The sequence below is a fragment of the Nomascus leucogenys genome, chromosome 21 (assembly GCF_006542625.1).
Source record: "Nomascus leucogenys isolate Asia chromosome 21, Asia_NLE_v1, whole genome shotgun sequence".
Classification (NCBI taxonomy): domain Eukaryota; kingdom Metazoa; phylum Chordata; class Mammalia; order Primates; family Hylobatidae; genus Nomascus; species Nomascus leucogenys.
This window is the reverse complement of record NC_044401.1, coordinates 47401888-47414048: the sequence shown is the minus strand read 5'-3', so window position 1 is coordinate 47414048 and position 12161 is coordinate 47401888.

The following is a 12161-nucleotide window of genomic DNA, read 5'->3' as shown; positions in this document are numbered from 1 at the left end:
GTTCAGTCCCGTGGACGCCAGAGACCTCTGAGGGTCACGTGTGGGGTCTGTCCCTGGCACTTCCACCCTGCCATGCGTGCATGTAGCTGAGCGGCTCTGGCGACTTTCAAGCTGGGGCCAGCACTATGCACAGGGCTCTGGCTGCATTTGCTTCCCCTTCTCCTCCCTGAAGCACTTGGTCATGCAGTTATGCCCACTGAGAGCTTGCTCCCACTGTCCCTGGGAAGCTGCTCTTGGCAGATGGTGGGGAGTCTATCCCAGCTCCTACCTTGAAGACACTTCTGCCACTCCCTGGGGGTCTGCACTGGCTACCTTGCTGGGCCCTCCCTCCTCTCCCCTCCTGCCCCAGACTTGCTAAGCCCATGTGGGGCGGCAGACAAACCCTGCATGTGCTAATTCGGCAAACATTACCCAGCTCCAGCCACGTAACAGCACTAACTAATCTTGCCAACACCCCTGCAAGGCACATACCCTCACTGCCTTTTACAGATGAGAAAACCAAGGCCTAAAGAGCCAAGGCGATTTGCCTGAGGTCTCCCAGCTAGTGAAGAGTGGAGCCAGGGCTGAAACTGGGCCTGTCTCACACCAGCCACCATGCTTGAAACCCCCTTGGAGGACAAGCGCCAACTCAGTCTCTGCAACTCAGCTGCTCAGGGACTCAAGGGTGCTGGCTGTCTAAGGAGCAGACCCCTCTGGACAACACCCACATCTGCTGGAGTGGCGAGGGCACACGCTGCTGCCCCAGGCACTCTGCCCACAAGTGGCACCAATGCCTGGGCTCTAAGTGGCACCCCTGCACCCCAATTATACCTGGGCATCATGTGACCACGCCCCTCCTACACCCCAGGCCCGTTTCAGCCTGAGCTCTGTTGGCTCAGCCCCTCTCTCTTGAATCACTCATGCCTTTCCCTCTGCACAGCTGCCACCTGCCCCACCCTGTCCCTGCCACCATCTTCTCTTGTCTGGCAATTGCAAGGGCATCAAAGCAGATCTCCTGACGCCACTCTTTTACAACATGTTTCCTGTTGCAGCTCATGGCATGTCTCTACTCCGGAGCCTCAGGAGGCTTTCCCTCACCCTCCTCACCCTGGCCTGCCAGGTTGCATGGTCCACCCCCTGCTGATGCCTCCACTGTCGCAGGGCCACCTGGCCCTCACCCCGCGCTCTACCCCATCCTCACTTCCTCTGCCCACTGCCCTCACCCCTTGGCAGGATGACCCCTTCATCCTCCAAGCCCCAACTTAAATGTCCCATCTCAGGATGACTGCGGCTTCCTCGATGGTTCTCCAAGCTCTCTGAGCATCTCAGCAGGGTCCTGTACAGATGGAATTTTCCAGAGACAACCGTGATGACACTTTCCATATGACACCCTTCTGCAGCGTGGCCTTCCCATCCTCCCGTCGTGCCCTTTGGATGTGGGCAGGATGGAGCCTTGCTTGCAGCCAGCAGAAAGTGCTGGAAGTGGTGCTGTGTGATGCCATGGTGAGGTCAGGACAGCCACACCGCCTGTTCTCGTTCCCTGGAGCACTGCAGCTGAGGCTCCACCACCCCAAGGCCACTCACGAGTCACCAGTCTTAGCCTTTAAGTTCTCCCAGCCCTGGCACCAGATGTGTAAGCAAAGGAGCCCCCACTCACCTCCCATCCCATCTCCCCCAGCCTTGGAGTCTTCCCAGCTGGGCCTGGAGTACAAGCCAGCCATCGCCTGCCATGCCCTCTCCAAACTGTAGCCACAGCATCTGTGAGTGCAACAAAATCGCTCAAGTTGGTGCCACTGTGTGGAGGTGGAGGATTTGCTGTGCAGTGATGGAACCCAGGCATTCCCAATCCTCCTAGCCTGGCTATAAGCAGGCCGTGCCTTTATAGGAGCAGAACCAGGATGGGTCTTTCCTTTGAGGAACAATTTTCCAAGTCTTTTGAATCTGCAAAGGACAAGCCAGGGTCTCTTCTGGAAGGCAGTGTCTGGCTTCCTTGTGGATAAGAGGGGCCGTGGGGGCAGTTACCTGCGCCCCTGACTGGCTTGCTCTGTCTGGGTGCTGGGGCAGGAGTGGGCAGATGAGGGTCTTTGGCTCAGCTGAGGGAATTCTCACGGTGAGGATGGGAGTCCCATGGTGTGGCAGGGCCAGGGACTCGGCCAAAACAGTGTGGGAGCAGGCTCTCCTAGAAGCTGCTTTTAAGGTTTCCTTTCCTGAATAGCAACTCCCAACCTACTCAAAGTATGGTCCTAGCCAGTGGCGTGCTTGTCACCTGGGGGCTTGTTGGAGCTACCCAGCCCTGTGTGCTGGGGCCCCACCCTGGAGCAAGCCCAGGCCTGAGGCTCTGTGCAGGCTTAGGTCTAAGAGCCTCTGCCCTCCATAACCAGGGCAGCCTGGGGGTGGCTGTGGGTGAGGACTTCTGCCACCTCTATGCTTGGGGGGTGGCAGTGTCAGGGCTACAGGGTTCTGAGCAGCAAGGATGGAGGATGGCAGAGCAGTGAGCAGGTAGTGTGGGGTGGCGTGGGAGCTGGGGAGACATGGACAGCCACGCCAGGGGCCCTGTGCACTGGACCAAGACCAGCCAGGGCCAGTGTGCAGGCGGTCCACAACAGGCTGTGAGCTCGGGAGCGGGTCACAGGGCTCAGGGCACCCTCAGCCCACACTGGAGGACCAGCGGCAGCTCCTGGAGCCCCCTGGCCAGAGGGTTCTGGTTATCCACAGACGTTTCCTCTTTGGGAATGGGGTCTGTGCTTTTTGAAGGAAGAAACTGAGATTTTACTAGTAACTTTTCAGTCCGTGACCCTCGTGTTACTGTATTGCTTTGTATGTTAACTTGACCTTCCCCGCCTTCTGCCTCTCCCTCTCCCCTTCCTCTCTCCTTCCTGGTCCTGTTTACTTGGAAGGCGGTTGGGTAACTTGTGTGTTTTTGGACAGGAGAGAATCATTTAAAATGTTGCTCTGTGATTATACTTTCTCTTTGGTTGTTATATTCATTTTTACTCATAACTCCCTAGCCCTTAATTCTCATTTTTGACCTATGGTTTCATCTACTTAAAAAATTACCTCGTGGCGATGAGCTTCACCCTTGTTCTTAATCTTTGCTCCTTTGTGTTTCCAGCTTTCTGCTTGGCAGCTCGTTGGCTTCTCGCCTTTTATCTCCTTATCCTGCATCTCATTTTCCTATCTTTTATTACATTTACATTCTAAAGTTCTCATCTTTGTTAGGTTTCTGTGACTCTCTTGTATCTCGATCTTGTGTCATGCACTGTAACAATATTACTTCTTATGCTGTGATGCCTGATTCTTTATTTTTGTCTCTGCAGCCTCCCGGGATGATCCCTCTCGTCTGCATCCCCTTTCTCACCTGCTGATAGGCCTCGAGCTGCTGCTCACGCTGGCAGACGGGCAGTGTGGGCTGGGGGCCGACATGGGTGGGACAGGGCCCCTTCACCTCTACGCACTCTACCTGCTCCTCTCCTGGGCTGCTCGAGGATCTTTGAGACGCTCGTCCTCTGAGAGCCCAGGACACCCTATCTCGGAGGTTGGCCCCACGGCTTTCCAGGACCAAGAGGCTCTGACATCGCACCCAGGGCTCCAGGGGCAGCTGGCCTCAACCTGAGGTGGCCACCCCATCATCCCACATTCAGAAGCCACATGGGGCGAGGAGGCAGGTGGCCAAGCCTGCTGACAGTCTGTGGAGAGAGGCCTGAACCCATGGGACCCGGGGATGAGCCCTAAAAGCCAGAGGGACCAACAAGAGCTGGAGATCCTCTTCCCTGGTGAGGGCTACACCAAACACGAGAACCAGGAGCACCCCAGGAAACTCCACTGAGGAAGCCTGGGCGGGAATGGCCGGGAAGCTGCACTTCCCCAGGCATGGTGGGATGTGGGTGGGGGCACAGGAGCCGTCAGCCTCCCAACAGTGCCTATAAGTGTCAGTCCCGTGGCCTGTGAACACTCTATCCACAGACTGACCTCTGCGGGTACCCCCACAGCAGCTGGGGTCCCTCTGGCTCAGGTCCCAGCCTCATCTCCACCTGGATGTGTGAGGGCCCACCAGGGCCCATATGTGAAGGGGGCAAGGACCCCCGCCTTGCAGGGACATTCTGAGAACCTGCGTGTGAGACACTGGGCATAGGGCCACAGCCCAATCCTTCTGGGCTCCTGTTTTCTTCTCCTCCTTCATCCCGGCAGCCAACCTCAGCACCAAGGCTGCTCCTAAAAGCAGACTCCTCTCCCCATGCCCAGGCCTGTGTATTCGTTTTCTGTGCTACACAGCAAGTTACCACAAATGACGTGACTTAAAGCCTTGCCCATGCAGGCCGGGGTTCGGCACAGGTGTCTTCAGGCTGGATCTCAGGGTTACTGGGGCATGGTTCTCAGCTGAGGCTCCCAGGCCCTCCCATGAGCTTGCCGGGTGTTGGCAGTACTCAGCTCCTTGCAGTGGTGGCACTGACGTCCTGTCTCCTGCTGGTGAGGGGGGCCACTCCCAACTCACGGACAGTGCCCGCCAGTCCTGGCACACGGCCCTCTAGTAATGTGGCAATCGCCTATCAGCAGCAAGCAGGAGCTCCTCTCCCTAGACTACTGAGTATAATCTAATACTGCCCGATCCCAGATGTGACTCTCCATCACCTTGGCCACTGAATGTGATTTCATCAAGGGAGCAGCTGTCCCATCCTATTGACAGGTCCTGCCCACGCTCTAGTGGATGGATCACAGGGGGTGTGTGCCCCTGGGGCAGGAATCTCCGGGCCATCTCAGAATTCTTCCCACCATATCCTGCAGGCCCACGGTGTTCCTGAAGGCCTCCGATCAAGAGCCCTGACTCTTGGTTAATGATGAATTTTGCCTAGCAACCATTGCCAAGCAACAGCCCTTCAGAAAGAGACGTCAAGGTATTAAACAGATACTCCACGGCTGGGATGAGGAAAGACAGGTCAGTGGGTGCTGGGCCAGGCCTGCATGCAGAACATCCTCTGTCCAGGCTGTGCTGGTGTTGGGGGCTCCAGTTGGTCCACAGACCCGATGTGGGGCCTTGGGAAACTCATGCTGCCCCCTGGACATCAAACTGGACTCACAGCTGAGCTGTCTTCCATGAAAGGAGGCACGGAAGTCAAGATGGGAACAAGGGCACGTGATGCTTCTGGAGCCCTGAAAGGCTGTGGCCACATAACGGGGTGCTCTGATGGGTTTCCCTGAGTCGCATCAGGGGACAGCTTGGCCCTGGTATTACCCGTTTTTCTCTCCTTCAAACCCTTGGCCCTCTCAGTGCCTGTCCCTGTATGGGACCTGCCACTCACCTGCTCATTCATCCACTCCTTCGGTGAGTGCTGACCACTGACTGTGCGTGTGTCAGTCACACTCAAGGAGGAGGAGCCATGGACCTAATGGAGTTATGACATGGTGTGTCAGATGGTGGGGCTCAGTGAGCACAGGTAAAGCTGGGAGTGAACCACGCATGGAGGCCCGCAGGCTGGCCATCCCCTTGAGAGGCAGCCTCTGACCCTTGCCGTCACCCTGGCCCACACTGACCTCTATGCCACCAAATGGTCAAATGGCTTCCATAAGATCTATACCTACAGCCAGGTGCAAACACACTCACACTTACGTGTGCATATACCTACCTGTCCTATATGTCATCCATGTATCTGTCATCCATTCCCCAACTAAAGGGCATCCACCGCTTCTCTGTACCCACTGTCAAGTCCACACCCTCACTATGGCCTTCAAGGCCTGCTCCCAGCCCTGCCCCTGGACACCGTCCCCCATGTCTCCCCAGCCCAGGCTGCATGGGGACAGAGAGGCCTGGACACCCCTCCTTGCCGTTCATACCAAGGGGAAAGGCAACCCCTGGCAGTGTCTGTCGAGTGGGCACCAGGCTGCAGAGGGAAAGCCATTCACAGAGAACAGAAGAGATCCCAGAGACAGCCCCAAACAGCCATGGGAACCAGAATATGAATGGTGCAAAACCAGTGCAAAAACCAGTGTTGTTCATCGGTGATCCCATGAGAGTCAAGATAAAGCTGGACCCCTGCCTCACACCCCACACAACGATCAACCAAAATGGACTAAAGGCAAAACTATGAAACTTCCAGAACACGACATGGGGGAATGTCTTGAGAGAGCCCTTGAATGAGCAGAAACAAAGGAAGAGATAAAACCAGTTCCATTAAAATAAAGAATCTCTGTTCACCAAAAGCCCCATAAAAAATGAAATCACAAATGACAAGCTGCAAGGAGATATTTGTAACACATGTAACTGCAAAGCATTAATATCCAGAATATATAAAGGACTCCAATAATCAGTAAGGAGACTGTGATTGAAAGACAGGAACAGGCATTCCTCATGAAGAAAATTGAAATGGCCAACAAACCTTGTTAGTAACCTTGGGGATCTGAATGACAATCACGTGAGATCGACTTCTCACCCACCGAATGGGGAAGAATTAGAAACTGGACCACACCCTGTGTTATTGGGGATTTGGAGTGGCCGTGCTCCTCCTCCACCAGGACGGGTGAATGGCTGCAGTCCCTTGGAAGAACAGTGTGCTGTCATTTGGAGGAGTCTGCATGCACCCACCTCACCTCCCAGCACCCAGAGGCACATTCAGGAATGTTCCACACAGCAGCCCTGTTCAAATGGGTTGAAGATGGAAGCAGCCCGAACATCCACAGACAAGAGTTGTGGCAGGTTCACACCACAGGACCTTCTACAGCAGCGAAATGAGCTGGGCCTGCCCCAGAACTCTCCCGGTATCCACGGTGAATGCCCCGTGTCCTGGGAAACCCCTCAATCCCAGGCAAGCATGTGCAGCTGGTCGCCCGAAGGAATCCCTGCAACCCCAATCAACCTCAAAAACATGATGTTGAGCAAGAGAAGCAGATCCCAGAAAATGTGTGTGGTGTGATTGCATTCCTCTCAACTCGGAAACGCACAAGCCAAACAGCACACTGTTTAGGGATGGAACTGTAGCTGGAAGCCAACACATGTTTAGCAACACACTACAGAAGAGGGAGCCACGCTGAGGGAGGAAGGGGAGGGCCGAGGGGCTGCTTTAGGGGAATACTAGTGTCACCTTTTTTAACCTGAGAGGAGGCACAGGTATTTGTTTTGTTATGATTCTAAAACTATATAAATATATTTTATATACACTTTGATGTGAGCAGTATATGACATAATTTTATAAAATTATTTTAAAGAAGATTGACTGCCATGTATATTTGCTATTTGTTGTTTGAGAATAAATATATTCAAATATCCCCCAAATGGGCTGTCTCAATTTTGCGAGAGAAAGAAAGAAAACAAGGGAGTAGGTGGACTTCAAGAGTGACCCATAAACAAGCAAGCTAGTGAGTGGCCCGTGAGCCGCGCTGGGGAGCACGAGGGGCACATGGGCACATGGGGGCTGAACGCAGATAAAGGCAGGGAAGGGCCAAGTAGGCACGAAATATTCATGGCACACCAAATATGCATGAGCCAGCGGCATATTGAATACTCATGGTTCAGTGAGAATACTCACGACTCATAAGGAGCTACTTATGAGTCATGAGGTCCTAAGCTGGTCACCCGCTGGTGACACCCATGTGGGCCCCTCATGTCCTCTCCTGCAGAATCTGTAGCCATCCCTGGGAGCTGCTAATCAGCCCACTGGCGAGACAGCTATTGGCCAGTACACTTGCCCGTGTTGCCAGTGGAACAAGCTTTGGCCCCAGGCACCCCCAGATCATCCTCAGCTCTGGTCCTTGTGACGCGCTGTCAGCTGAGGGGGCATCTGGTCCCAGAGACATGGCCTACCAGCATTTAGGGGTGGGACCTCCACCCCTGCCCCCGTCCTGAGGGTGGCATCTCCCGAACCCTTGCCTCTTGCTGTGTGTTTTATTTTTTGTCATCGGCTATGTGCACTGAGACATAACGCTGTGTCCTATGGAGACGACACCGCATGGCGTCAGAGCTGTGTCCACAAGGCACCCACTGAACTGAAGGTGGGGAGGGGAGGGTGCTGGGCGCTAAAAACAATGCCCGGCCTCCCTCTCCAGTATGTGAGGGACCAGGGAGACTGTCCCAGCTGGAAGGGGCGGGTTGGGAAAAGGGAGCCCCCAAAAACCACTGAGAAGGAGGGCTCCAAGCCTCAGAGGAGAACTCAGAGTGCAGGGGTCAGAGGAGGCCAGAGGGAGAAACCGCACGACTGACTTAAGGGAGACATGACAAAAATAGAAAGGCGAAACATCCTTAAGAATCAACGTGCAAGAAGGACCTCTCAATCCCACAGAGACCTTGCAGGAGAATAAAATGTCTGTTTTTTAATTCTCGGGTTTATGTAGAAATTCCAACAGAACTCAGAGAGGGGCATGTACCACGGCCTCCTTAGGGTGGTCTTCAAGGAGGGCAGATGGGCTGTGATGATCTGGTCTGCCTTTGTGTGAACAGCCCTGCCTGAGCCCGCAGGCCCTCAGCGCCCACTCAATCCCGCTCCACACACTCCTCTCCAGAGAATGTGCTAAGTCAGCCAGGCACCTGGTCCTGAGGGAGAGGTGGACAGAGAAAGTAAACATAGGGGTACATTGTTTTCAAACTAATCTGTTGGGTTGAAATACTTATGAAACATATATTTAATATGTGATACACATTTATATGTATATAACATGTGATACACATATAACAACATGATATCTATTATATAATATGTTATACATATTAAGTCATACATATCATCCGTATTACATACGTATTATGTAATATATAATGATATGTGTTATAATAATACACACAAAATAACATGAAATACATGTTTAAAATGGCTTTTTTTCACAAGATTTTTCACAAGAAAAATTAGACTTCTTAAGATTCCATCAAAAAGAGAGTGTGGGCCAGGCACACTGGCTGACACCTGTAATCTCAGCACTTTGCGGGGGCCAAGGCAGGAAGGTTGCTTGAGCCCAAGAGTTTGATACCAGCCTAGGCAACAGAGGGAGGCTTGGTCTCTACAAAAAATGTAAAAATTAGCCAGGCATGGTGGTACACATGTGTAATTCGCTATAGGAATTACAGGGAGGCTGAGGTGGGAGGATTGCTTGAGGCCAGGAGGTCCAGGCTGCAGTGAGCTGAGATCCCACCACTACACTCCAGCCTGGGTGACAGAGTGAGACCCTATCTCAAAAAACAAACAAAAACCCAAGAGACTACATATACGTAACTTCTGCTACATTCTTGCCATAAAATACCGCACAGTTCTTAAAAAGGATGGGGCAGATGTATGCCCTTTGGCTTAGAAAAGCATCCCTGATAAATGGGACCTGAGAAAACTCAGGGTTCAGATTAAGAGTGTGTCCGTAGCTCCTCCAGGAGCTGACACTGAGACGGCGAGGACAGGGAAGGAGGCCCGGAGTCACATCTGGGAAAGGACAGACGGAAGCAGCAGTGGGCAGGGAGCCCTCCTCCCTGGTGCAGACCTGACAGCCCGACGGGGATCTCAGAGCAAAGACGGCTGGGAGGGGAGCCTGCACCAGGCAGAACCGGACAGGCCTCCATCTTGCTCAGTCACTGCTGACCTTGTCTTAGCACCTGAGGTGAACCCCCTGCTAAGGGAGCTCACAGCCCAGCGCCCCCTACCACCCCCACACCACGGTGGGGCGGCAAGTGCCTTCCAGGAGGGCTCTTCGAGACGCAGAGCGTGATTACAAGGACAGCCAGGGAACGTGTACATGTAGGCACGAATTCTCAGTCTGCAGCTGTCCACTTGCACAGAGACAGGACACATTTCTGACAGCTAATGTGCGGCATCTAGGGAAGGGGAAAGTGGCAGAAGGTGCTAAGAAAATGTCACTTTTTTATGTGTGTTTGTTTGTTTTACATGTGTCTATGTTTAAGATATTTCTGTATCCACTAACCTTATTTATTTATTCATTCATTTATTTATTTATTTTGAGACAGAGTCTGGTTCTGCGCCCAGGCTGGAGTGGCTCAATCTCAACTCACTTCAACCTCTGCCTCCCAGGTTCAAGCGACTCTCCTGTCTCAGCCTCCCAAGTAGCTGGGATTACAGGGCCCGCAACCATGCCCGGCTAATTTTTGTATTTTTAGTAGAGATGGGGTTTCACCATGTTGGCCAGGCTGGTCTTGAACTCCTGACCTCAGATGATCAGCCAGCCTCGGCCTCCCAAAGTGCTCAGATTACAGGTGTGAGCCACTGTACACGGCCTGTATCCCCTAACTTTATAATTATAAAAGATTGAGAGATTTTGGTTAAAGGTGATGGATTGACTGACCATATAAGTTTATCTCTGCTTCTGCCTAAGGAATTAAAATGTTTTAAAATTGTAAACCCACGTTGACATAGGAGGTATAAATGGGAATGTCAGTGGATAGAGACCTTCTGCCTGTGGAAGAATAGAGATAGGACATCTGACTTAATGGGTCGGAAAGCCTCGCCCTCCAGGGCAAGCACTGCAGATGGGAAGTGAGCTTGTCTTCCCTGCAGAAGCCCCGGGAGGCTCAGGACTTGATGGCAGCAACAAGGGAGGGATGAGAAGCCCAGAAGAACACAGAGGGAGCGGTTGAAATCTTTACTCGAAAAAGCCCATTGCTTGCCCCTGCCCATGTTCAACACCCAGGCAGACGCCACCCCAACCCCAGCAGGAGACTGTAGATTCTTCTGTGGATGTAGCGAACATGGGAGACACAAGGGTAACTCTCAAAGTCTGGACGCCTACTGGTTAAATCCCACCAGCCCAGCCCAGCCCCCTCCTGTACCCAACATAGGGCAGCAGGAAGGAGGCCACTCCCCCACTCCCCCACCAAGTAGGGGACCTTCGGTGGTCCCCCAGCAGTCAAACAGCTGCTCTTGCTTGCAATTAACCAAAAAGCGAAGCCCAGCCTGTGAGCATCCAATCAGCTCTTGCTGATAAATGGGGAGCTGAGGATGACCAGACATCTGCGGAAAGCCCCAGCTTGAGAGACAGAAAACAAAGTAAACATAGAGAAGGAAATTAAAGAAACCAACATTACAGCAGGAAACACAAGGAAATTTACCAAAAATTCTAATTAATAGTTTTCGAGAAATGAGAGAAATGCTACAGCTATAAAACAAGAACAGTATGCTAATTAAAAAAAAAAAAACACCAAATGCTGGCAAGGATGTGGAGCAACAGAAATTCTCCCTCATTGCTGGTGGGAATGCGAAATGGTACAGTCACTGTGGAAGACACAGTTTTTATGAAGCTAAACATAGTCTTACCATATGATCCAGCAATCACACTCCTAGGTATTTACCCAACTGAATTGAAAACTTATGTCCACACAAAAACCTACTGCTATGTTTATAGCAGCTTTATTCATATTTTTCAAAAACTGGACTCAACCAAGATGTCTGTCAATAGGTAAATGGATAAACAAATGAGGTTCATCCACACAGTAGAATGCTCTTCAGTGACTAAAAAAAAGAAATGATCCGGCCCACACCTGTGATCCCAGCTACTCGGGCGCCTGAGGCAGGAGGATGGCTTGCATCCAGGAGTTCAAAACCAGCCTGGGCAACATAACAGGCCTTTTGTAGAGACAAAAAAGAAAAATGTTTTTTTTGTAGAGACAAAAATATTATTTAAAATAAGTTTTTGTCTCTACAAAAAATAATTTTAAATAATAGCCAGGTGTGGCAATATGTGCCTGTAGTTCCAGCTACTTGGGAGGCCAAGGCAGGGGGATCATTTGAGCCCAGGATGTCAAGGCTTCAGTGAGCTGTGATGGCACCACTGCACTCCAGCCTGGGGTGACAGAGTGAGACTCTGTCTCTGAAAAAAAAGAAAGAAATGATTTACCATGTCACAAAAATACATGGAGAAAGTTTAAATGCATGTTATTAAGTGAAAAAAAGCCAGTATGAAAAGGCTATATACTGTATGATCCCAACTGTATGATATTCTTTTTTTTTTTTTTTTTTTTTTGAGACGGAGTCTTGCTCTGTCCCCCAGGCTGGAATGCAGTGTCGTGATCTCGGCTCACTACAAGCTCCGCCTCCTGGGTTCACGCCATTCTCCTGCCTCAGCCTCCCGAGTAGCTGGGACTACAGGCGCCCGCCAACATGCCCGGCTAATTTTTTGCATTTTTAGTAGAGACGGGGTTTCACCGTGTTAGCCAGGATGGTCTCGATCTCCTGACCTCGTGATCCGTCCGCCTTGGCCTCCCAAAG